At 40.4% G+C, this 25,849-nt stretch overlaps 1 protein-coding gene across 3 annotated transcripts in view; it reads left to right on the top strand.

The window, feature by feature from the left end:
* The window catches only part of NEBL (nebulette), a 333,764-nt gene that overhangs the window by 177,850 nt on the left and 130,065 nt on the right, over positions 1–25,849 (top strand). The window contains exon 2 of one of the 3 annotated variants that reach the window (XM_070255116.1): positions 779–861. The exons of the other annotated variants lie outside the window; for them this stretch is intronic. The gene's annotated coding sequence lies outside the window, so the exon portion shown is untranslated. The remainder of the gene's footprint in view (positions 1–778; positions 862–25,849) is intronic. 3 annotated transcript variants of the gene reach the window in all.

Below are 25,849 nucleotides of genomic sequence, written 5' to 3' on the forward strand. Positions count from 1 at the left end.
TGAAACTGTGTGTAATGAAAGGGGTGGGAGTGGGTCTAGTCTTGTCTTCTTTCTTGTGGGGTCTATAATGACAACATACTGAATGAACTTGGGAGATTTATTAAATGGTGCAATTTAAAATTCTTCTGCTATATTACTCACTTGATATAGCTGCAGAAAGAATAAGAAAAGAGGCAGCATTTCAGAATTTCCTGAATGGTTGGAAAGAAACAGAACCACTTTCTAAAATAAAGAAAATGTTTTTCCACGAAATTCAAGAAGATGTCTCATTGCGTCCCCCCATCAAATTCTAGGGCATGGATTCAGAAATGGCAGAAATGTCCTAGTACCTCTCCACATTTTCTTTACTTCCTGTTCTTTTAGGAAGTCTGTTCTTAAAGGACAGTGTGCAAACGTGAATTGAAGAAGACTGTCTTTGGTCATTTTCAAGAACCTTTTTTCCGTTGTCCCTATAGCCTATAGTGGGTAATTGTAAAGGCTGTTTCTAATTCAGGTGGTTGCCACCTTCAGGTTTGTAAGTGGTCCATTCAGGGTACCTGCAGCAGGATAGCAAGGCAAGAGCAACACCAACACCAGACATCTAAGGGACTCAGTCCAGCCAATGAAGATTATTGATGTGTTTCATTCTGCCCGTTTACACCCTAAGCTGCACTTTCAATTAGCTGAGACAGTCTGTGGATGAATTGTGAAATAAAATGGTAAAGTCCAACCCCAAGAGACGTTTACTATCTTTGTGGTGTAGATAAAATCTAGATGTTTATTTTCTAATTTATTTCAGGTGGTGGAGAAATATTATATGAAGGAGAAGGGGAAAAAAAAAACCCTCAGATGACAGAGTCTTGTATTTTACAGACTGAAATGGTAAGTGTACCAAGATTCGTCAAGATTTGTGCCTGTTCTTGACTCACAGAGGAAATGATTGTTGCGTGTGTGTGTGTACATGCATGCATGTATGCCTGTGTGTGTTGGCTTCAGTAGGAATCTTTAGAATCCCCTTTTCCTAGATCACTGGTCCCACCAACATTACAGACAATAGTATTTTCACCTGCTCTATATTCTTTCCCTTACCCTGTTCAGTGTCTATAATTTTGGTTATCTATCCTGTTTCTCAAATGCTCTTTTTTACTACCATTTTCAATTTAGCATACTCATTCATAAGAGACACTTACTTGCTTTACAAGAAAAGCTAAGATTGAAGTCTTTTTTCAACATTACAGAAAAAAGAGTCTGTTGGTAATTTGATAATGAAATGTAATTATTTTTAGTTTTTTTGAAACAGCTACATAATTTTTCATTGACTTCTCAGAATGCAAAATAAATCACATGCCCATTAATAGGCTCACGTGGAGACGGCTGATTTCATTCCCTGAGACTTTGTGTGTTAGCTTCAAAAATATTAGATTATTGGAGGTAAACATGGGCTAATAATTGAATAGCAGTGTCTGTGGACTATTAAAAGGTTGGATTCAAAGTTAGGTCGAGGGTAAGGATGATCATGTAGGGATCTGGTCTCTGTTTGCCATTTAAATAAATCATTTTGACAGAGACTGACTGTGGCCATGTTCAGGCTGCTGACGGTGTGAAATTGAGTTGTATGGTGGACAGGAGACAAGCAGTCAAGAGGAATCCCCAAAGGCAAAATTTGTTATGTAATTGGGTCAACTCATGCATGAGAATGCATGCTAATTGTAAACTGGTGGCAAAATTATAGGGTTTGAGGCAATTAGGTCTCGTATGAACCCAAACAACTGACATAGGATTTTTCTTTCTTTTTATATTCAGCAAACATAAAAAAAGGTTTTGTTTCTTTTTAAAGGCGAGAAAACTAGAAGTTAGAAAGTTATTCAATGTTGAAGTAGATTGTTAATTTTATTCTTTATACAAGAAGCGTAACTGATAACTAATGAAAAATTTATACGAAAGCTTCTGATTTTGAGTTGTAAAGTTTAGTACACTAAGTAGTTTGAAAGGAGAATGGGATATTATTTTTCCTTTTCTAACACAATTTTAGTGCCAGCATCCACATTTACTATGTGAATTTTTAGTCTCTCTTTTCTTTTTTGGTGAGGAAGATTAGGCCTGAGCTAACATCTGTTGCCAATCTTCCTTTATTTCCCTCCCCCGCCAAAGCCCCAGTATATAGTTGTAAGTCCCTCCTAGTTCTATGTGGGGTGCTGCCATTGCATGGCTTGATGAGCAGTGTGTAGGTCTGTGCCCAAGATCTGAACTGGCAAACGCTGGGCTGCTGAAGCAGAGCATACGAATTTAACTACTCAGCCATGGGGCTGGCCCCAGGATGGTATTTTTCTTATAACTCATAACTGGGTCAATTAACATAGATGATTAGTTATGAGGTCAATGGTTTAGATTTTAAGCCCTTGAAGGCTAGTATTTTCCTAGAGTGAATTTATGTTACTTTAATGGACTGTACCTTATCGCCAACTTTTCTCAACCAGTAACTCCGATGCATTCCCGAGTAATCGTGGGTCAGTAGCATTATCTTTACAGCAAAGATCAAATATGTCAGAGGAAGTGATAGAGCAATAACACCTATTTTCCTTCTAATACCTAACACATTTCTGAGTGCTTTATTCGTTTTGGAACACTTTGACATACCCAGTCTAATTAGATCCTCTGAACAGCCTCTCTTCAGGGAAAGTTTTTCTATAAGGAATTATACTTTCATGAGAAAAATGTACGGAAAATTACCTCTTGGTCCTTTCTCATCTCCAAATGTGTGGTTTGTCTTCCAGCTGGTTTTGCTTTATTTTTCCACCTAAGAGAAGAACTTCAAAGGTTGATCTCTTCTTTTTATCCTCATTTTTTTAGCCACAGTCACTTAAAGAAACAAATACATCCCAGACCAGTAATTACTTGTGCATGGCAGGTATAAGAGTTGTGGTTGTACCATGGTATTGTCTAAAGGGGAGCTTTGGGAAGGGACCTCCAATGAAAGAATGAACACGTACGACTTCTTGTTGGAAACAGAGATGAAGAATCCAGCAAATAATTTCTGAAGATCCTTCTTTTGTGAAATCTCTTTTTCCCATTCCTTTCTTTGCAATCCCACTGTGTTCAGACCTTTATCCCACCTGGATTATTGCAGGAACTTCCTAATTGGCCTTCTCTCCTTCCAGTTCTTTCTGCTTCTTCCATTGTATCTTAAACACTGTCATCAGATGAGTCTTTCTAAAATATGTCTTTCGTCAAGACTCTAATTATGACCCACTAAAAACTTTCCTTGGACCTCCACTTTGAGTCAGATAAAGTCTAATCTAAGCTCCTTAATTCTGACCCTAAGGACCCTCCACAATCTACTCCTAAATTATTTTTCATCTTATATTTCACTGCCCTTCAATGCTATTGTTCCATTTCTTTTAGGCCTGGCTACGTACTCTGTTCTGGGCTTTTGCATAAGTCGTTCCTCTCGTTTGGAACAATTCATACTGTCTGTAGATGACATCCCCACCCCCCGATCTTAGACACACAGTCAGACCCTGGCCACAGCGGTCTTTCTTGTCTCTGAATCATGATGGTGCTTTGTATCATAGTACTGTTATCTGTACCACTTGTTTCACACATCACAGTCCACGTTTTTGTTTTAATTAACATTTAACGTGGTATGTGTTTTAACCTTTCCAACTACTGTCATGAAGATGAAGATCATCCATGTCTTTTTCAGTGTATGTTTTGTATCTCCAAGAATGCATATCATGGCGCTTTGCACTTTGCCTTTCGTCACATCCTTAATTTCGGCCCTCCTTCTGTTGCTTGGGTTGTGGGGATAGTCTTTTGACTCTTCTCGCCTGCCACAGCACTGCCTCTTCTCCCTCCTAAGCTCTTCTTATGGTTTCTTGCAAAGTTCCTAAAGTGCACATGTGATCATGTCACTCTCTCCCTTAAAATCTGTCAGTGACTTCCATTACCTTCGGGATAAAATACAAAACCTTTAGCATGGAATGTGAGGCTGTCCCTAGTTTAGTGCCAGCTGAGGTCTCCAGCCTGGGTGTCCGCCTTGGACCTGAGCCCTGCCCACTTCAGACTTCTGCCTGGAAGGGCTTTTGTACCCTCTTCCTTCCTTCCTCTCCCTCCTCGTCCTTGGCCTTACTCTTCCTCTCACCACCTGGCACTCTGGTTCCATGACTGCGTGGTGAGTTGTCTTCCTTCTACTCTGAACTCTCTGAAGATTCGGGCTGTGTCTTTTTCTCTGTAGCCCCAGGGCCTAGCATGCAGCCAAATTTGATAAACGAATGAATTGACTTCTTTTACCAACAACGCTTCTTCCCTTTGCTTCTCGGTGTGCCCAAGGCTGCTGGCTCTGGGATGCCTCACGCAGGACTGCCCCTGATAAACACACCCATTTTGATACTTTGAAGAGTGAATCTCTCTAGCCTTGCTGAATTTCATCTTATGATGGAGATCGTTACAAGGAGTTCTAATCTTTCTAGGTTTCTTTTAATCAACCATCTCTTAAGATCTGTGTCATTATCACTCTGACTTTCTTCCTTAAAATGCCCAGATCTTTCCTCTATTCTCTAGCACAAAGTAGTTACCTAATAAATATTTGTTCAGTAAATGACTGAGTTCTTTTAAGGGTGTTGTTTCCTCAAGGAAAATTTTTTTTTTCTTTTTCAGAAGAGTTTGCCTTTCCATCCACTTCTCAGCCTAGGCGGATAAAATCTTTCTTAGGATATGCGCTACAGTAGAGTAGAGAACTAACCTATCTTTTGAACACACAATTGCTAATGTCTAGAATAGTGCTCAACATATGGCAGATGCTCTGTAAATGTGTCGAGTAAATGAATGAGGCAGTAATACTCAAAATATTGACTGATTTTACGCATTCTTCCTCTTGAAACCTCTCTTTGCAAGAGAGTTCTTAGCTTCTAAAATTGCTTTGAATTTGTCATTTCTTTTGTGCTGCTTGACAAACACCTATCTTTCACTTTCTATTTTGACTTAAATATGCAGTGATTTCTATAGTTTTATCAAAAAGATTGTAGCAGCATTCTCTCAGTAAAGCAGGACCAGGCTTTCTAATGTGGCATCTACGAATTTCATTATATAGGAAATGCCAGGACTCCCCCTGGTTTAAAATGTCATATCCAGGGAATTCTCTTTGGTGTCTAAGTTTCTGAAAATAATAGGGCTTGCATTAGTCTGTGCCGGCTGCCGTCACAGTATACCACAAGCTGTGTGGATTAAACATCAGAAACTTATTTTCTTACAGTTCTAGAGACTGGAAGTCCCAGATCAAGGTCCAGTAGGGTTAGTTTCTGGTGAGAGCTCTCTTCCCAGCTTGCAGATGGCTGCTTTCTTGCTGTGTCCTCACACGGCCTTTCCTCGGTTCACGTGCATGAGAGAGAGAGAGACCTCAGGTGTCTCTTCCTCTTCTTGTCAGAACATCAGTTCAATAGGATCAGGGCCCCACCCTTGTGACCTCACTTAACTGTAATTACTTTCTTAAAGGCTCCACCTCTAAATACAGTCATACCAGGGGTTAGGTCTTCAAGATATGAATATTAGGGGGACCCATTTCATTCTATAACACGGCTAACTGAGAAATGGTCTGCGTACATGACAGGGTAATTTTGAGATAAGTAACGTACATTTTGCGATTGTAAGTTACTAGGATAAGCCAGTTTCTTTAGTGGAGGTAGATGACACCACGTGGTGCCATTCCAGGAAAACTTCGACAATCAGTTTTTTTTTTTCCTATTTTCAAACTGAACAATCTTAACTAAAATAAAATTTCCTTCTAGGTCCTATTTCCAATCCTTAATTGGACCTTTCAAGCCTTTTTATATTTGTGGTTTTGAGCCATAGTCATTTATAGAAACAAGGATAACTTACAGTAGTAATTATGTTTTTAAGTTTTCCAGGTCTCAATTGAATTATGGGGTTTAGACGGTAGATTTCAGGGCAGGCCCAGTGACGTAGTGGTTAAGTTCACACTCTCTGCTTTGGTGGCCCGGGGTTGGCAGGTTTGGATCCCTGGTGTAGACCTACACGCCACCTATCAAGCCATGCTGTGGCAGTATCTCACATATAAAGTAGAAGAAGATGGGCACAGATTTTAGCTCAGGGCCAATTTTCCTCACACACGCAAAACAAAAACAATATAGATTTCACGTGTTCTGTGCTGGCAGTTTGGCCTGGGCAGATGTGAAGAGCAAGGAGGGCTGAGATGTGACCATAGAAAAGAAATATTCCTATGCTACAGGGAAAGTCTAATAAAGGCTAACTTTAAAAAAAAAGTCTCAATTTCCAGTGCATTGTACAGATTTAAAATTTTAAAAAGATCTGAATTTTCTTCCAGATTTTCTTATACCTTTTGGAACATACCTACGCTAAGTGCATACTGAATGTTAAAGAAAAGCCAGAAATCTTACATATGCATTTGTGGAGTCCCCAGATGTGACTATCGTTAATAATTATGCCACATCATTATAATTTCAAGGGATTTTTGGAGGTAGGTTTAAAACCTGTTGTTTTTTCACTTAATAAGTGGAATAGTCAAATGACGTTTTAGCTTATTAGGAGGACATGAATCAAGGAAGATATTATACAGAGACTTAATTAAAACCCGTTGGTAACTCCAGCCAAGTTTGTACAATTAAAGAAGATTGCATGATTGGAAGTTAGAAGCAAGAATGTCTTTTTATTTTGAGTCTATGCAGATATGTTCTCTAATTTGCATTTCATTTTCCTAGAAGAATTATGTCATGAAAATTGCTTTTCTTTTGTTTTTGCTCGTACTTTCTGGTTTACCTTTCTTTTCTTTCACCATCGTCGAGGCTGCTTTGTGGCCTTTTTCTCTTCTGTACAGAATCATATACAAGGCTGCCTGTAAAAGGATGGCTTTAAACTTCCGTTTGAAGGACCTGTTGCTTTTGTGAAATGTCCCCAGGTTTGGTTCCAAGGACAAGAATCAAGAAGTTAGGATCATTTTTTTGTTTGCTCATATTTATGATTGAGTTTTCCTCTTGTGGCTATATTGACTGTAACGAAGTCAACTTTTAATTTGTAATTTGCTTTTGTATCATTGCATTCTTAGAATTACAAAAGTGTCAGAATTTGCCTGAATTTGGCGAACTGTTTAAAAGAGTATAGTAGAAAAAAGAAGAAAAGACGAAAACCTTAAAAAATCATTCCATTCTTAACACTTGTTATTTTTTTTTAGATTTTTTTTTCCTTTTTCTCCCCAAAGCCCCCCAGTACATAGTTGTATATTCTTCATTGTGGGTCCTTCTAATTGTGGCATGTGGGATGCTGCCTCAGCATGGTTTGATGAGCAGTGTCATGTCCGCCCCGGGGATTCGAAGCAACGAAACCCTGGGCCACCTGCAGCGGAGCGCGTGAACTTAACCACTCGGCCACGGGGCCAGCCCATTAACACTTGTTATTTTTGATAGAGAGAATTGATTTCCCCAGAACAAATTGATTTCAGTATTTACTTTGGTTGTGTAATTATGAGGCCTTTGAAGGCAAGTGCATTTCTTGTTCATGTTTGAATCCTGTGGAACATGGTGCTTTGACTATAAAGAGTAAGATAGAAGTTGCCTTCATAGTTATGTGTGCATCTCTGTTTGTTCATTCAGCACTTGCTGTGGACATCTTGCGTTACACCAGGCCCTGTAGATTGCAGAAAGAGTGAGAAACCACTTTTGCTTGCGTTTGTGCTTGTGTGAAGATGCATGAAGTGGCTGGGAAAGGCTTTCTTGGAGAAGGAGAGCCTTAGTGCAATGGAAAGGCATTGGAAAAGCATATGGAAAGGCATATCTGAGGGAGAAGATGGCTTTGCAAGGAGCAAAGGAAGGAAGGAATATGATAATGTTAGGAACACTCAAGTCTACATGTTAGGGTGCAGAGAGAGACACCATTACTGAAATGTAGACTGAGGCAAGATTATTAAAAGAGTAACATCATATTTTCAAGTGTGTGTATTTTCACTATCTATAAATCCCCCCCAAATTCTCTAAAAGAAACCACTTTTGAAAACAATTACTGACTAAATGCACTTTATTGAGTGTTTACTATGTGCCAGGCACTTTGCTAGGAGGTGGGGGATATGACGAGGAATAAAGTAGATATGACCCCTGACCTCACAGAGCTTGCCATATACCCTCTAATAACTATATAACCTCTAGTTGCCCATTGTGCTAAATGCTTGATAGACAGAACACTGGGTTAATATCACAGGGGTAACTGACCAGGTTTGAGAACTGAAGGAATTGAACCTTTGCCATCACTATTTTAAAATAATTTTTGAAGAATTTTTCTGAGTCATTTTTTTTGAATAGTGATTGATCCTGTTTATTTCTATAATAGGTGCTGTCAATTTTGTTCTTAAGTTTGCCTGTCTCCCTACATCTGTTTTCTCTGTTCTCTGTTGGTTTGTCAGTATGGGTTTCCAGAAAATTATCATTCAAATTAACCAAACGATAGTATTATATGTAAACTGTAAAAAATTCTCATTTGTAGAAGAGTATCAATCAGTTTATTAATTTCAGGATGGTTAAAAAGATTAAATATTTGTATAGATTTAAAAATTCAAACATATGTTCTTTCTGTTTTGGTTTTCAATGCTTAAGAAGTTGAAAGATTTTGAAAGCAAAACTGTGGCCATTTTTTTCATCTCTTTCCTACCCCTAGCCCCTGTAGTGATAGTTTCAAATTAAAAATTTTTCAGGACTGGGTCCAAAATATTGAGAAAACATTTTACCTTTTAAAAACATCATGTATCTGAAAGAGCCGTGTATGCACATGTGATGTGTATGTTTTGTGTACACATGTGGAGTGCACATACGTGGTTAAGTAGGGAACTACTGGAAGGAAATGATAAACATTGGTTAGTGCTGTTTAGTTTCCACCTTCGGTGTTCTTGGCCCGGTCTGTGCTGACAACGAACCTCTGGGACGTCCCCTCATTGCTGTGGGGTCTTTTCCTGCCAAATATTGTTCTCTTGCAAGATTAAATAGCTGAATCAGTGTGGCCCGAATCTTGAGCCTGCTGAGAATATTAAGACTCCTGCAGGTTGTAATACAGATTAGCTGGGGAGAGCGCTGTTGGAAAAATAAAGTGAGTTTCTCTAAACGAATTTAACAACTGCTGAGAACCTTTTTGTGTCCTCCAGCATGAGTGTGTGTGCTGGTACTTAACCATTTATTTCCCTTATTTTCTCCAAAAGTTGCTCCAGTCCACCCCTGGGCATTTATTGTAAACATTTTCCTAACTGCATTTCACATTTATGTTTTGCCAGATAAGACGTTTGACATGTTAAATTACTAAGTACTGGGAAGGGTAAGTCAATATTTATTTAAGGAGGAAAACCATTTTTTGTACTTATAAAATTAATTTAATGTCGCTTGTACAATTAAATAAACCACACCCCTGGGTTATTTAGAGAAAACTGATTCGCATATTGCATTCTGATCACAGGCTTTATGTTAGAGGTCAAAAAATTGTGAACTATTTAGCAAGAGGCAGGAAAGATGGCTGAAATTATTTACATTGCTTCCAACCTCTGTTGCATTACCATTTCTGCTTCTAGGGTTGGATTATAACATTTGAAGGTTCTAAATTCTGCAAAGATTATGGTGCTTCCCCTTAAGTGAAATAAATTTAAAAATCAAAACAACGATGCTAAACTCTAAGGCATAGAACACACAGATAACCTGAAAATAATTAGTAGTTTGTTAGATTTTCTGATTCTGGGCTTCTGGGTGGGTTCACTGAACTCTTCTATTTTGGGGGCCCCTTACCTCGCTTATGTACGAAGCATGTGCCCACTCTGCTTATGAGACAGTCCTCCCATCTGCTTCTTACATATTACCCATTTGTCTCCTGACACCTTGTGTATGTGTGTGTGTGTGTGTGTTTCTCAGCACAAGTGTCTGTGACTGCGGTTTGTAAATGGCAAAGCACGACACAACTGTAACACTATTAAACTGATCAGTGCTGTGTTTACTTTTGCAGATTGCTTCTTGGATTATTACAATAATATCTTTAAAAGATAAATAATTAATTAAGTCGTTGTTTTTTAACTTGTTTGGCAGGTTTGAGCCTGCCCTCATGAAATAGCCTGTATTTTGCTGTTACCCTTTATGGGAATGTTAGACAAAGCCCCACCTGACCTCAAGCCTGTGTTTTCTGAATACTTTGGAAGTTAGCTTTTGACTCTACCACCCCATCTGTAAAAGAATTGGGCTAGAATTGAGGTCTCGTGACCTCTAGCCTGGTTGGCCCTTCTCTTTGGAGGTGTGACTCTTTGAGTGACGGTGGTGGGCATTGTTGACATTTGCATTCAGAAATGGACTTTCAAAGTACATTAAAAAAAAAAGGATTTCTAGGTATTAAACTGTAACTTCTCTAAAATATTAATGGCTGAAAAAAATGGTTAGTTCGAGTAGACAGAATATTAATGTGTTGTCCTTAGTAAATGCCGTCGGGATTTCCATGCCTGGGATCCCTGATTTCAGTCTAACATGACAATTATAGCCTTCTTTTAAGTTGTGAAATATATCACACATACAAAACCGTATATAGAAACTTATGTACAGTTTAAAGAAGAGTAATAAAATGGGCACCTAGGTACCTACCACCCAGCTTAAGAAAAAGAGCGTTTTGGAAGCCTTTGAAGGTTGCCATGTTTCCCTTAGGTTTACACTATCTACCAGCAACACAGGGGCCACAGCATCTTGAAAACACAGATTTTCATAGTGAAAATATGAAATGATGCTCTGAAAATCCAGTCGTCATGTATGGAAACAATATAGGGGTTTTGGGGAAAACCTGACTGGCTTCCTGCACCATTAAAGTTCACGCAGTCTCAAGGGCTTGTCCTCATTTAGCTGTTCAGGACTCAGGCATGAGCATGTCAGTCATTGTGTCACTGTGCCCCCCTGTTTGTACTTAGATGACACCTACTCCCTGAATGGAGGACAGAGATGGGAACAGATGCTCGTGAAGGGCTCACTGTGTGCTGGGCACAAGCTTTCATTTGCTTTTCTCAACAATCCCTAGAAATAGTCGTCATTATCCTCATGTCACAGATGAAACAAGCTCAGAGAGGGTAGCTAAATTGCCTTCCTGCATGCAACCCGTAAAGAGCAGAACTGGGGTTTGAGTGCAGGTTCTTCCTGACTTCAAAATGCAGGATTTTCCTCCTCCGCCAGAATTTTGGAATCGTTGCATATATGTTAAATCTGGAGTCCTTGTGCCGTAGAGTGAATAGCAAAGCTATTAGCTTCTTTTTGTTGGTGCAGAAGTCCACATATCCTTCACTGGCATTTTGGAGGTCACATAGTGACATTGGGTCTGAATTTAGAAGTTTCAAATTTCTTTTCCCTGGGAACAGAGCTTTGTCACCCATGAGTAGAATCTCTTATTCAGATCTTCCTCTGTGTGCTGGGATGCAGGCGGGCTCTGCATCTCCCCAGACAGTGTGAGCACGGGATTTATTCATGTGATGCTTGATGTTAAATTGTAATGCATATTCCATTTCAGGATAGACTTACCTTTCTTGTTCTACCCCCTTCTGAAGCTGCCTGCTCTGTGCTTGGCACTGTGCTAGGAGCTGAGGATGCAGGATCTAAGCACAGTTCTCTCTCAGCCCAGAACACACAGCGCAGCCTGGTGAGTGTGTTAGGAGAGAGATGAGGTTTCAGGGGTTCGGCTTGTACAGAGCACTAGCCCTAGCTGGGGTTGGGTGATGGTCACAGATCTGGCTTACAGAAGAAGGTGACATGAGATGAGTTTCTAAGAATGAATAAAGGTAGAGGCAAATGAAGAAGGGGTGATGGTGAATGGTGGGTGGTGAAGAACCTCCCACATATACACAAGGAACCACATATATGAGGAGTCCAGAACTAAACTGCATGGCATGTTTGAGGTACTGCAAATACTAATTTTATCCTGAAGATTTTGGGGAGTGACCAAAAGATATTTTTCAGTAAGGGAATGACACCAATTTTAGGGTCATTGTCTAAATGTTGGGAGTGGTTTATCCAGTTCTGTTGTCAACTTGGCCCTTCTACGCGTTGGATTTCACTGTAATGGTTACCGTGGGAACTTGAGGCTCCTTATTTCTGGCTGCTGAGCCTGGGATGATTATGGCACTAGTACTTGTAGGGGGTCTACTTTTGGCGAATAAAAGGAAAAAATCATGATTTCTTGTATCTCTGTACTTGTAAGCTACGTCAATTAAAAAAAGAACTTAAGCAGTTTTATTGCATGGATTTAGAGTTGAATGACAAATGTTGAGCACAGGTGTCTGTATGGTATGTAAATAGGGCAGTAGTGTGTTCACGCCCCAACTGTGATACAAGCCTGGGATGGTTAGTCTCAGACACAATGTCAGGTTGGCAGGTCTGAGGGTGTAAACCCGTATAAATATGTATGTCTTTAGCATTGCATGCAAATGCTACTTCAATTCCATACAAATATAGAGAGAAAAATCTCAGTTAACTGAAATTTCTGCAATGAAAGGTGTTGTGATAAACTTATTTGTTATGTTATAATAAAGGTTAAGCCTAAACTGTTGTTGATCTTATTAACAACGTTTCCAAAAGTTAGATGACAAACTGGGATGCAGCTAACCTTGACTCCAAAACGTAGCTGCCTCTTGCCTACTAAACAGCCAGAGATCATGGACATCCATCTGCACGGATCACTGTGCAGTGCATACTCATGGTCCAAGAGATGACCCAGGGTCCCTTTTATCTTCAGGACACTGTCTGGCAATAATCTTTTTTTGGCAACTTATGAGAATGCTTGTTTGAGATTATTTACCTTTAACTCCTCAAATCAGAATGCAAGGGAACAAAATCCTAGTAGTTGAGTAGTTTTGAATGATTTAGTTTTATGTGTGTAAGGAATTGAGGACTGGATCCTAGTTAAAAGCAAAGGAAGTTAGTTTTGAATTGAAGCAAGATAAGTGGGTAAGAAATGAGAAATAACTTCCTACAATATGTGGATTACATGATAAAGTCCTGAGGTTCTTTTGACTTTTCAAATGACCTATTTCAGCAGAGCATTCGATCTCAATCATTATTGCTGCTTTTCTCTACATCTCCAATGGGAGTGATACTATTTGATGCTTGTTTTAAGTTGAGAGGATCAATGAAAGCATGATGGAAAGGCCCTTTGTATGATGCATAGGGAAGGCCATGTCAAATAAAAATATGAGATCGAACTCTCTCAATGGGGAGGGGTACATGGAGGGATGATTGGTTTTTATTTTGGATTTCTACAATTTTATTAAAATGTGATTGAGAAATCAGGGAAAACAGTGTAGTGTGGCTTGGGAGAGTCAGGGAAATGCGTGTGCCCTGATGTAGGGGAGGGAAAGCCAAGTGTCCCTCATTGGGCTGCTCTGCATGTGGCAGATGCTCTCTTAAATCCCTCCAGATCACGCTGGGAAAGCCAAGTGGTGGTAATTGTTGCTGAGGATCGTGAAATGTTATAGTTTGAAATGGGGATTCATATCAGGCAAAAGGGGTATGTTTTATGAAAAGTTTAGTTTTCTTCTTACTTATGGTTTTGTTCTTTTAAGGAATATTTGTGATGAATTGATGTTTATGGCCCTGAAAAAGAGTCAACCGAACCTTATTCATAAGGGGGGAGAATGTTCAAGTCTGTTGAACGGTGTTGGATTACAAGGTCATTTTGAAGGACAGATTAGGCAATCATTAGAACAGGCAGAAATTAAGCCATAATGAATGGTAATCCTAAAGAAAATTAAAACACAGAAAACACTGCATTATTTATTTGGATTCAATGGGACTGTGCCAAGGAGGAGGCAGCTGGCTTTCTGCTTTTTAGAATGTTTGTAGACTGGAGAGGAAGCTGTCAGTCAGGTTTAAGCTCTCACATAACTCTGGCTCTTAGGCAAGATCTAACTGTAAAGTCAAGTGGGGAATAGACTCGGTTAACTATGTGACTCAGGACAGAAGCCGCATGGGCCACGGTGACATGTAGACCTGAGCTTGGCTTCTGCCCGTACCAGTTTCATCATCACCATCCACCTGCTGGGGTTCTTTCCTCAGCACACTTCTTTGGGCCTTGAGAGCTGATTTTGCAGGCAGACGAGACCTGGGTTCAAATGCCAGCATCTCCTTTTATCACCTCTATTACTCTATGAAATAGAGTAATAAAGAATTTCTGCTTCATTCACTTCATTGTATCTAAATTTCCACCCCTATAAAATGGAAATAAAAAAATACTTTCTGGATTATTATGAGAATTAAATATTAGCTCTTATAATGTCATTAAATCACTTGGCATAGTGCTCAATAACTGATAATTTTGTTAATATTGTGGAATGAGCTGAAAATTGAGACAAGATCTTGGCATGACAATGTTTTAAAGAGTGACTTCATTTTGTATTTCTAGAAATAGTGGCAGCATTTCCAATCTTCAAATTTATTACCATTTATAACAATCTATTTAGACATCCTACAAGTAACATTATTTTGATTACTGTCACTCCTAGTTTTATATAGAACATCTTCATTAAACAAGGTTGCAACATTTTCCTGGGAGCTAATGTCCATTGTAGAATTTTCACTGATGAAAGTAGAAGTCGGTCCTTTTAATGAGAATAAGCATACTGACTTAATGATTCTCATGTAGTCAAGGTGAAAAAAATTCTTCTCATTAATGCAGCTTGGCACAACATGTATTATTCTAAGTTCACAAATGAATTGTTTCCCAATTTAGGCTCAGGATCCTAAGATTTTTAGACAATTCTCTAATGATGTTTTGCTTTCTCACAAGCATTGTGATAAATATCAAGGTTATTTAAATGCCAGCTTTTAATAGGATGGAGAAAATGGATGGAGGCTGGAGGAGAACCTATATTCTGCTGGAATTCTGTATTTTAACTTAAAAGGGTAGAAGCTAATATTTAAATTCTGCTTCTGCTTCATTAAAAGGCACAGATTCAGTATTTGATCTGAAGGAGATCTGTCAGTGTCCATGGCGATATCCAGGCGGTGTAGATATTTTAAGGCACATCACCTGGGTGGGCTTGCTCCCTGGGGGTGCCCCCAGTTCCGTTAGCTGTGTACTTCATGCAGTACGTAGCGACTTCAATAAAGAGATGCTGATAACCATCTCCATATTAGTATTACTTGTCCGCTCTCAGTGGCCATTTGTCATGTTTAGCACAGTCTTGGCAGATTCAAAATTTCCGTCATTTTTCATCCAGAAATGAATTCATTTTGTGATCTTTGCTAGAGATACCCATGTAGTGTATTACACAAAATCCACGTCTGAGGGGGGATAGTAGATGCTTCCTCGGGTTGACTTTTATAGCACTTACTGCCCTGTGTCGAAGGACTGATTTAGTCTTCCTTCTCCCCAGCCAGACTGTGGTATCTTGAGCTCAGAGAATATTTTTAACTTCAGCACCAGACATGGTGCCTGGCATATATTAGCATCGAATACATGTTTTAATGAGTAAATAAAATTGTGTGGCACTTCGTTTCACCGATGCACAGCGTGTCAGTTTATTTCCAGATTCCTTTCCCCTCAGACTCTTGGGAGGCCCTGACCTATCTTGCCACACTGCTAGATCTCTCCTCCCATTTGGTGGCAATTTCCTGGCAGAGGTGTCTTGCAATGTCTTAAAAATTTTTCCGTTAAGGAAATAATATGTATGTTGTATGCGCTATGGTTGTGCCTTTTATGAGTGAGAATAGGTTAACTGCTGAAGTAAACAGTTCTAAGATCTGAGCACAATAAAGGTTTATTTGTCTCTCACATAATAGGACAATGCCTGTTGGTAGCAGAGATGGGAAGTTTAAGGGCTCTGCTCCAGGCAGTCATTCAGTGATCTAGGCTCTTTCTATCTGGTGTCTCTGCTCTGTTCTGGGTCTTGGCGTTCTCCACTGGATGAGCCACGTCTGACATGCAGTCGGTCAGAGAGAGGAACCACAGTGGATCTGGGTCTGGAAGCTGTGTACGTCACACTCATCCATATTCCTCAGGCCAGAATTCAGTCGTGTGGCCTTGCTTGACTAGAGGGGGCTCAGAATGTAGAGTAGTGATGTGCCAAGGAGGAAGACAAAAAGTGAGTATTGGTGGCCGTGGTCAGTCCCTGCCATCTACCCTTTTATCAAAAGTGTACCCTTCTGTGCAAGGGAGAAATGGTTCCCAACGATTTGTGTGTCCTCTCAGCCTCTAAGATGCTTGTCACGTTCTCGTAAGAGCTGAATTTGAATTTCAGGGAGAAGTAGGCACTCTCTGTAACAGAAGGAATACTTTGGCTTGAGAACTCTTTTTCCCTCTCCTTTGTTTTGATTGTAGACCTGTCTCTTAAGTCTGGCTCCATCACAGCTGAGACTGATGTCCAGTCTAAAGTGGGCAATGAGTCCTTGCAATGACATGCTAAAGAGGGTACAAAAAGTTCAAGTGTAAAATGTGGGTTGATTTTTCTTCAGAGTTAATGAAAAATATTTTTAAGTCAATCTGTACTGTCACAGAAAGTACAGAAGTTAAAAAAAAGTGAAACTTATAATGTACCCAGCCGGCCATGCACTGAACTGAGAAGCTCCCTGTGGTCACAGGGAAATTACTTCCTAAACACCTGTCTCCCAAGATAAGAACTTTACCCTATGCCCATTGGAAAACTGGAGCTGGATGGCGGACAGGAGCCAACTGCCAATTGTCAGTTGTGTTGTATCCAAATTTAGTAAACGTTGGGGCTTTACTGTATTTTCTTTTGTAATTTTTAAATGTTTACCCTTACCTGCTACTCCTGAGAATGAATCAGACATGTAATGTAATGGTATACAGATAAGTTTTGAGGATGTCTTTTGAAAATTACTTTTGAGTCATATTCTTTGTGAAAAAGCTAGTTTTTGAGGTGACTTAAAAAAATCAGCACTTTCTTTTGGAGTCATAGGTAACAATTTATAAATTTACTCTAAAAAATCTTAATAAATTTTCAGCTAGGAGAAATGCGTGCAAATAGTGAATTATGCATAATCTAAAGGCTTCAAAAAGTTTGTGGAACTTCCCAGTTTCTGTCTACAGAATGGTAAACACATTGAGAGAATCTGGCCTGTTTCAATGGACTGTACATTTTTTTCTGTCGTGCAAACTTGTGCGTGTATTTTATGAAGTGTTAGTACGGTTAGTATCTAATGTTCCTAATTTATGCAATTGGATATTTCATAAATGGGTTTTCTGCATGCAGGCATTTGTAGACATTAATATTTATGCAAGTATTCAAATCACTGCGAGGGCATCTGTCTGAGAATGTGATAAAAATATGCATATGCATGAACATTTGTACCAGGGGACGAGTCCCCAAAGTTGGTGACTGCTGAAGTTACAGTTTTCAACTTTTGTGCTTTTCGCAAAATTTCCTTGACTAGAAAAGGGATGCAGAGAAATAGCACAAGCACGGATATTGACAAATAAAATGATTTTATTTAACTGTGTTGAATAGGTGTGAATGACAAGTCTTTATTGGCAATATGAGTTTTAGAAAACGGAGTGTTTTAGAATATGTAGCAGTTTTCACAAAGCGCATTTATTCTAGTATATTGCCAATACAAAGAACATACGGTTAGTAATGAAATAATTTTTGTCAGAAATATTTCATTTCTTTACTACTTCTTGATTTATTTTGGCTTGATTTTGACTCCTAGAAATAATTAACTTAGTACGGGGCTTCCTTTGCTGCTTTTCAGGATGTGTATAAGAATGTAAAGGATGATGGAATGGGGCATGGGGTTGGGTAGGAAGGAAGGTTCTGGTTTCAAGTGCTTCATGGTCACTGTTGATATTCTTGCCCATGTCATCTCAGATGCTTCTGGCTTCTGGAATCTTTTCCAGGCTGGAAAGCCTGCGTGTCTGGGGGCCAGCCTGCTTCAGCAAGCTCAGGAGCCTCCCGTAGGAGACCTGGACATTTTTGGGGCCCCACCGTGGAGCACAGGGGTTGAGAGGCCTCCCTGCTTGGTGACCTACTGACCCCCCACCTGCATCTTTGTTAGTCTAGAGGAAAATCTCTCTTTGATCTCTTTATACTTCTGATCCTGCTTTGTCTATTTATTAGGCTCAACGGGCAAAGTGTTTCTCTTCATTTATAAACTTACTTATTGGTAAATTTCCAGTCCCCCATGTTAACAGTTCATGATAGGACAAGAATAAACAGAGTAGATTCTGAAATACCAGTTTTTCAGTTAAAAGATCTGTGAAAGATTCCTTTTTTTGCATTCCATTGCTGAGGAATTTAAAATCTCTCAGTTGTTTGGAAGGGATGGGGAATTGGGGTGTGTTTTGTCATGCTCAAGCAGCATCTTCCCAGTGAAATTTTGGTTAGCTGATTTTAAGGCGAAATGCCAGGGAATTAATTTTTTTTCTTATGGAAAAGGAAAGGTTGAGAAAATTATGAATGATTTGGGTGTGAATTTGAAAGAAACCCATCGCTCAGAGTTATACTGTCCTTTCTCAAAGCCCACATAGTACTTATTTTCCATGATTAACTGAGATGAAGGTGCAGGTTTTCGTCTCTGCATTTCATGTGTGGAAGGCAAGACTCTCACTATTTATGTGACAGAGATGGCTGGTTAAAATGTCCTAGATCTTTAATGGTCATGGTGTACTGCCTGCTTTGAGTGTTTTCCAGTTACGTCTTTCTAGGCAGGCCAGTGGTGTCCAGATTGGGGCCTGGGTCACATATGCTTCTGTGTGTTGGAGGAGGCTCAGAACCATTGCAAGGAGGATTTTGTCTTTCTTGTTGGTATTTACTTGGTCCACCTCTAAGCAGAGGCCATTTGTTTACGCTCAAGGCAAAAACGGGTGTCAAGTGTAGAAATTTTGCAGTAGGAAGGAGTTTGGTATGTCGTTGGCCTGGAAAGAAGTCTAGATTGGGCAATGGAGGAAGTGGTATAGGATGCAGGACGAGAGACTAGGCAGGGCCCTGGTAAGAGTTGGGATTTTACTGTTACTACAATGGGAGCCACTGAAAGTTTTAAAGAAGGGATGTAACACGATGTGATTTACATTTTCAAAAAGATTTCCTTGGCTGATGTGTAGAAAAAAATGGATTACATGGGACCAAGAATGAACACAGGGAATAATTCTGGAGGCAGGGAAGATATGGTGGTTTGCACTAAGCTGATGGCAATAGAAATGGAGAAAGAGGACAATTTCAAGTTTTATTTTGGAGGTAGGGCTCCTTCAGCTTCATGCTAGAGAATGAAGTCTTGAGAACGAGGCAGCAGAGAAAACAAAGATGTTTCCTAAATTTTGGTTCTAGCACATGGGTGAATGGTGTGGCCATTTAACTTAGGTGAGGAAGACTAGAGAAGCAAGAAATGGGAGGTAAAAATTCTGTTTGGTTGGATATGGACATCCAAGTGAAGGTGGCCAATAAGCTGCTCTGTCTACAACATGAAGCTCAGGGGAGAGAGCAGGGAAGGAGGTATGAATGTGAGAGAGTCATCAGCACCTAGGTGGTGTTTTCAGCCCTGAAATTAGCTGAGGTCACCTAGGGTGAAAATAGAGATGAGAAGAGGGGCCAGGACTAAGCTCTAAGCTCTCCAGCCTTTAGAGATCTAATAGAAGAGAAGGAACGAGTGAAGGTGGGTCTAGTGAGATGAATTACGTGAATTCATACCTGGTGAATTAAGGTAAATTAGGAAACAGACACCAAAGAGGCAAGCATTTTTAAAAAGGACAGGGGTCAACTGGCAAATGCTGCTGCGGGGTCCAGTAAGGAGAGGACATTGAGATGCTCATTAACTTTGGCACCGTCAAGGGAGTAGCTGACCTTGGCAGGAGTGGTTTCAGTGGAGTGGTAGGGAGGGAGGTCAGGTTGGAGTGGGAGCTGATGAATTGGAAATAGCGAAGAGAGGTAACTTGTTCAAGAATGAGTTACCTCTGAAGGGCAGCAAAGAAGGGGTTGAAGGTGGAGGTAAATTTAAGATGAAAAGATTTTTGTGCTTGTATTTATCATTTCATTTGTTTGTTTATTTCGTATGGGAAGTATAAAGCATATTTGAATGCACACTGATGGAATTGATCCAGTAGTGAGGAGAAATTGGTGATGCAGGAGAGAGGGCTAACAACAGGAGCAGGGAGGTGGGGATGGAATTCAAAGCACAAGCGTAGGGGTTGGCTTTTGATAGGATCCAGGAGTATTTTTTCCATTGCACCAGGAGGGAAAGCAGGAAGTATTTATTTAGTTACAGGTGGGTTTGTGGTTGGTGGCAGGAAGGCGGGAGAGTCACAATGGCTTGCTCCCACTTTCTAGAGATCTGCAGTGTGGGCTCTGCCTTCTCTGCTTTGCTGCTGCCTTTCTCTCATTTCCTTTTTCTTAGTGCTTAAGAATTGGTTCTGCACAACTCCAGTCTCAACTCAGTCACACGTCCTGTAAACATCCAAGTCCTCCTGTGGGTGTCTGTAAGCCAGGGTATAGCTGGGTTCAGAGTGATCCTCAGAGTTTTTCTTTTAACTGAACGCTGAGCTGTCTATTACGGTAGCCATGGATGGCCACTGAGTACTTGAAATGTGGCTAGCGCAACTGAAGAATTGAACATTTAATTTTATTTAATTTAAGCTTAAAAACTGATACTTGATCCAGTTATTGGAAAACGTTTACTGTGTTTGAGACAATGTATATATGTAATCTGCTTTTTCATCGACACCAAGTATCTCTGATAAAATTTAGCATCTGTATTGAGATGCGCTGTGAGTATAAATTATACCCTGATTTTGAAGATTTAGCTAAAAAAATATGTAAACTTTCTTGTTAATAATTTTATACTGACCACATGTTGAAATGATAGTAATTTGGATATGTTGAGTTAGACTGTATTGTTAAATTAATTTCACTAGATTTTTAAAAATTTTCTTTTAAAAAGTAGCTACTAGAAAAATTAAAATTAATGTTTGATTCACGTCATATTTCTATTGGGTGGCATTGTCTTAGAGGCATATTTTAGGTATATCTATTTTACGTAGCTACTTGGTCATGCCTGTCTAGGAGCAATCCATGTCACCACAAGGAGCAGTGACAGTTTAGGAAATGTGGCCTCAGAGGGTTGATGCTACTTGTGTGTGGATTCAGGCTGCAAAACTGGGATTTGAACCCTGGCTCTCTGGCTGCCTGCAGGCTGTGCCCTGGACCATGCGCCACATGGAAGTCATTTTGTGCATTCTCTCACTCGAGTTATTCTGTGTTTACACTGGCAAATGATATTTACATGGACACTTAAAGGACAGAATTTGGTTTTTAACTGAAGCAGTTGAAATGACAACTCTCAGAGGATGGTTTTAATGTACTGTGAGTGACTTTGCTTTGATTTGACTGAGGATACACAGTTTATAGTTAGCCCTCTCCCTGTCCTTGAACTCAAGGGCTAACAGTCAACTCTTTCATGTTTCTTGTTTATACGCACGATGACCACCGTCTGCTCTGTGTTCTGGATCTGCTATCACCGAGGGCTGGTATGCACTTAGTCCATTATTCCGTTTTTGATGAAATTCTCCTTTTGTCTTGAGATTGTTAAGCTTGCATTAGGAATCCTTGGGAAGAAAAGACGTATTTATTTTTTATGGGAATAATTTAAAGTTAATATAAATTTTAAAGGGTTACACTGAAGTTTATGATCTACCACAGTGTTCTCTGGGCATCTGGAGGTCAGTGCATCCCAAACAATTCATTATCCCTTTCTTTTCTTCTTCTTCATTCCCTATCTTCTTTAGTGTCATCACCAGACATCTAGTCGCCAAAGTCGGAAACCTCAGTCATCTTCAACTCCTGCTCTCTCATTGCCCCAGCGTCTGGTCATCAGTTGTGTTAAAGTGACTCTCCAAGTCTTTCCGCTCTCTTCCCTTCTTTCTACCCACTGCCACTGCCTGGTTCAGACCTTCCACATCTCTCCCTTTTCTTCTTGCTCCCATTCACTTGTGATTGTTTACTCATTTATCTTTCCCACTCATCTGTGGTCTCTTTCTGGAGAGGGGCCGCTGTCTCTTTTGTCTTTGAGATTTTAGGTCTTAGCTGAGAGCTTGTGCTGTTGACAGGAATATGCATAGATTGTGTTTCTGTCTTCATATGCATTCTTTTCTCCCTCATTCCTGGATACTGTTAGCAAAGCTTACTCAGCGTAACTCTTCAGCTGGAAGCATAGTAGGCAACAGTGCAGCAGGCCCTTGCAGAATGCAAGGTCACATGCTGTACCCGTGTACCTGCTTGGCTCACATGGATCCAACGAAAATTCCTCCTTGGCTGCTCCAGCTAATGAGAGACAGGTTTCTTTCCTGGAGACTAAGTCATATTGTAATATGTGCCCGAAGAACAGAATAGAATAGAAATCCCTAGAATGTGATATCTAATACTCAATAACCTTTGGGACAAACTGTGGATAATTTCCATATCGATGTGTAGGCAGCATTAGGCTTACTGTTTTCGAGCCAAAGCTTGCAATAGGAAACTTAGAAAAAGAAAGAGTAACGAGGGACTCTAAAAGAAGCAGAATTCCATATAATCAAATCACAAGTTTGTTTAAGTCCTCTTTGAAAAACTGGTCAAGTTTCATAAGGATAGCAAAAGAGTCCTATTAATATAAATTATGCCTAAGGCTCCATGTTACCATGTTACTTCAGCAATTACTTTGGATCTCTCTCCAAACAGGATATAATTTCAGAAATGAGTCTGTATCCATCCTGCCCGTGGTGAAAAGGGAGCAGTTATTTCTGTCTGTAATGTAGCAACAAGATGCCAGTAGCTACCCAGGCAACTTTCTGTGCGTCTGATGCAGAGATATTGGTATTTTTATACGGCATATTGGATTTCATAAGCTGTAGAAGGGGAGTTCAGTTAAACAAAATGTTCCTTCCTGCTCTTTCTCAGTTTACTCATGGCAAGTCTCAGAATGGTGGGTACTTGTGTTACAAATACCCGTTTATAAATGACCCATTCCTACAGACAGCTGCCCCCCCACCCCGAGTCCCCCTGCTGAATAAGAGTATTGTGAAAAAGCTCAGAACTTTTGAAGAGTAATTGGACTTATAGCTGGAGAAAAAGAAGAAACTGCCAAAAATATCATCAGTTAGAGGAAGCTCTCTCTGCCTGGATCCTCTGACGTGAGTCAGTAGTCAATATGGGGGCCAGCCCTGTGGCCTGTTGGTTAAATTCAGTGTGCTCTTTGGCAGCCGGCGTTCAGTTCCCGGGTGTGGACCTACACCACTCGTTGGCGGCCATGCTGTGGTGGCAGCTCACATGCAAAATAGAGGAAGACTGGCATGGATGTTAGCTCAGGGCAAATCTTCCTCAGCAAAAACAAAAAAAAGAAGAAGAAGTCACTATGGTTGACCCCCAACTCAGATTTCTGTGCTCCTGACAGCTTCTATTCTGCCTTATTTTGTTTTTACAATTTTGTTGTTCTTCCTGGAATTCCAGTAATTGGATTCAACTTATTTAACAAACATCTCCTTTTCTAAGTGTGAGAGTTAAGGACTTGTCAGTAATTCATATAATAATTAGTGTGAATCAGAATGCTTTACTCAAATTAGGGTCAGGGAGGTCAGCCACTCTGAAAGAAGGTAAGTATGTCTGGGGGAGAGAGGAAGCTGGTGCTTCGGAGGGTGGACACTCTGGGAAAGGGGCTGGAGCAGAACCTGTCAGTAGAGAAGGCAAAGGGCTTGGAGCAGCTCTTCATTACGGGCAGGGAAACCTTGGGGTGTGGGATACTGGGTTGCAAGAGGGGAAAGATAAACTTCTGCTCTTTCAGAATGTTCCTGGGAGCCATCCAAATATTGATACAAATCGTACATCCATATGATGGAATATTCTGCAGCCATTCAAGAAACAAGGTAGATTTATGGTTAAAAAGAAAGTGCAAAACAGGCTGGACCGTATGCTGCCATTGCCATACATAAATTTGAAAGGTTATATATGTACATACGTGTGTGTTTGCATGAGTATATGCAGAGAGTGTTTCTGGAAGAAATGTAATGAACAGTAATTTTGGCTGCCTCTGGGAGAGGAGCCTGGGGACTTTTTGTTTTTGCAATTTTTTTGGTACGGTTTGAATTTCTATCTACATTTTTAAAATGTTCGTAAAAAGAACTAGTTAAAAGTCTTCTAAGATTACTTTTACCTTTATTGGGAGAGTTGGCGTGGGGTGGGGGGAGAGGAAGAGGGAAGGGAGGAAATAGGGAAGGGACAGATAATCTCTTTGTCTTTCTTTCTTCTGAGTCACAGAGCTGGGGGCTCTTGTAGCCCAGGACTCCTCTGGCTTTATCATCTCTGCCGGATTATGGTTAAGTAAGCTCTTCTGGGCTGACCTGGAACTGAACTACTATTTATAATCTCTTTCTATGGGGAGCACTCAACAGTGTTCCAGAGAGCATAGTAAACTAAATTGCCTCCACCCCTTCTCTCTCAATTTCATGTGTGTTACTTTAGACTCATTTCAGGAGGCTCTGTTCATCCACATTCTCACTCTTCTCATCAGAAATGACAGAAACACCCTATGTAGTTATGTGTTTGGATACCGCCTGGGTTTTTAGTTTGTTTTGTTTTTTTCCAACAAGATACCATGTTTTGCACTTTCTTTTCCAACTAGCTTATAAGTGTTTCTGAGCAAGGGTTGTCCCTTGTATTTGTTTGCGTGCGGAGTAGAGAGCTATAGGCGTTCAATAAATATGCATTGGATCAGCAGGTTAAGGTGTGGGTGCCTAAGCAGATTGGTCGCTGTAAGCTGTCACAGAGAAAACCTTCATAGCCTCAGAGACACTCTAGGAAGGACTTTAGCACAGGGCTTCTCAACATTGGCACTAGTGACATATTGGGCCAGATAATTCTTTGTTGTGGGCCACCGTCCTGTGCATTATAGGAGGTTTAGCGCATCTGGTCGCTATCTACTAAACACCAATCTGACCTCCCGGGTGGAGCAATCAAAAATGTCTCTAGACGTTGCCAAATGTCCCCATTTGGGGGAAAATTGCCCTAGTTGACAAACCGTGCTTTGGAGTGATACTGGATTTGCTAGTCAGTGTCCAAGAATTGTTCTCTGTTGAGAGAGAAGTCTTCATATGTTGGAGACCTAGAGGTGGGGGCATGGTAAAGCTTCTGAAACCTTACATAGTGCTTTTGTGCAGAATTAGAAAAGGCACCCCTCTGGGCAGATGAATCAGAAAAGGGCCGGAGAAGGAAGTCTGGGCTGGATCATCCTCCAGTTGTCCCCTCCTGTCATTCCTGTTTGGATTTTGGATATGAAGAGTTCCTACGGCCTGGAACTAAGTCCTGAAGTCTACCTGAGTCGGTAGATAACAGGTTCTTGGAGTCAGTACCCATGTGAAAGCATGAATGACAGACTTGACTGGCCCCAACATTAAATCAGCCGTGCTGTGGTCACTTCCCAATAGCATATCAAGAAACCACTTTCCCATTCGTCTGGATAGGAGGTAGATTATGCTTCGCAGAGGCCTTCATCTAACAGACGTTTATTGAGCGTCTACCATGGGCCGGGGGAAAAATGCTCTTCTCACACCCCACCCTTATTTCTGTATGAATCGTTCTGTTTCTGTGCATTTGGTGTAATCATTTCATTTTACATTATTCAGAATCTTTCTTATTAGCACAAGGTCTTCCCCCCCCCCCCCCAACTTACTTGCTTTCTGAAGGACCAATTATAATTAAAAGGAAGAGGAAGAGCAATCAAAAAGATGGCTAGAATTTTCAGAATAATCCTTAGCTGTGTGTCAGTGCTCCATGGATGCACACACGCTGGGCTGCATTCTGGAGGCCCCCCTCCACTGTTCTTATATTTATGAGTTATCCTATGATGCATGGGCGCATCAGCTGCCAAGGCAGTTTGCAGAA

This window comes from Equus caballus, chromosome 29 (genome assembly GCF_041296265.1).
Source record: "Equus caballus isolate H_3958 breed thoroughbred chromosome 29, TB-T2T, whole genome shotgun sequence".
Classification (NCBI taxonomy): Eukaryota; Metazoa; Chordata; class Mammalia; order Perissodactyla; family Equidae; genus Equus; species Equus caballus.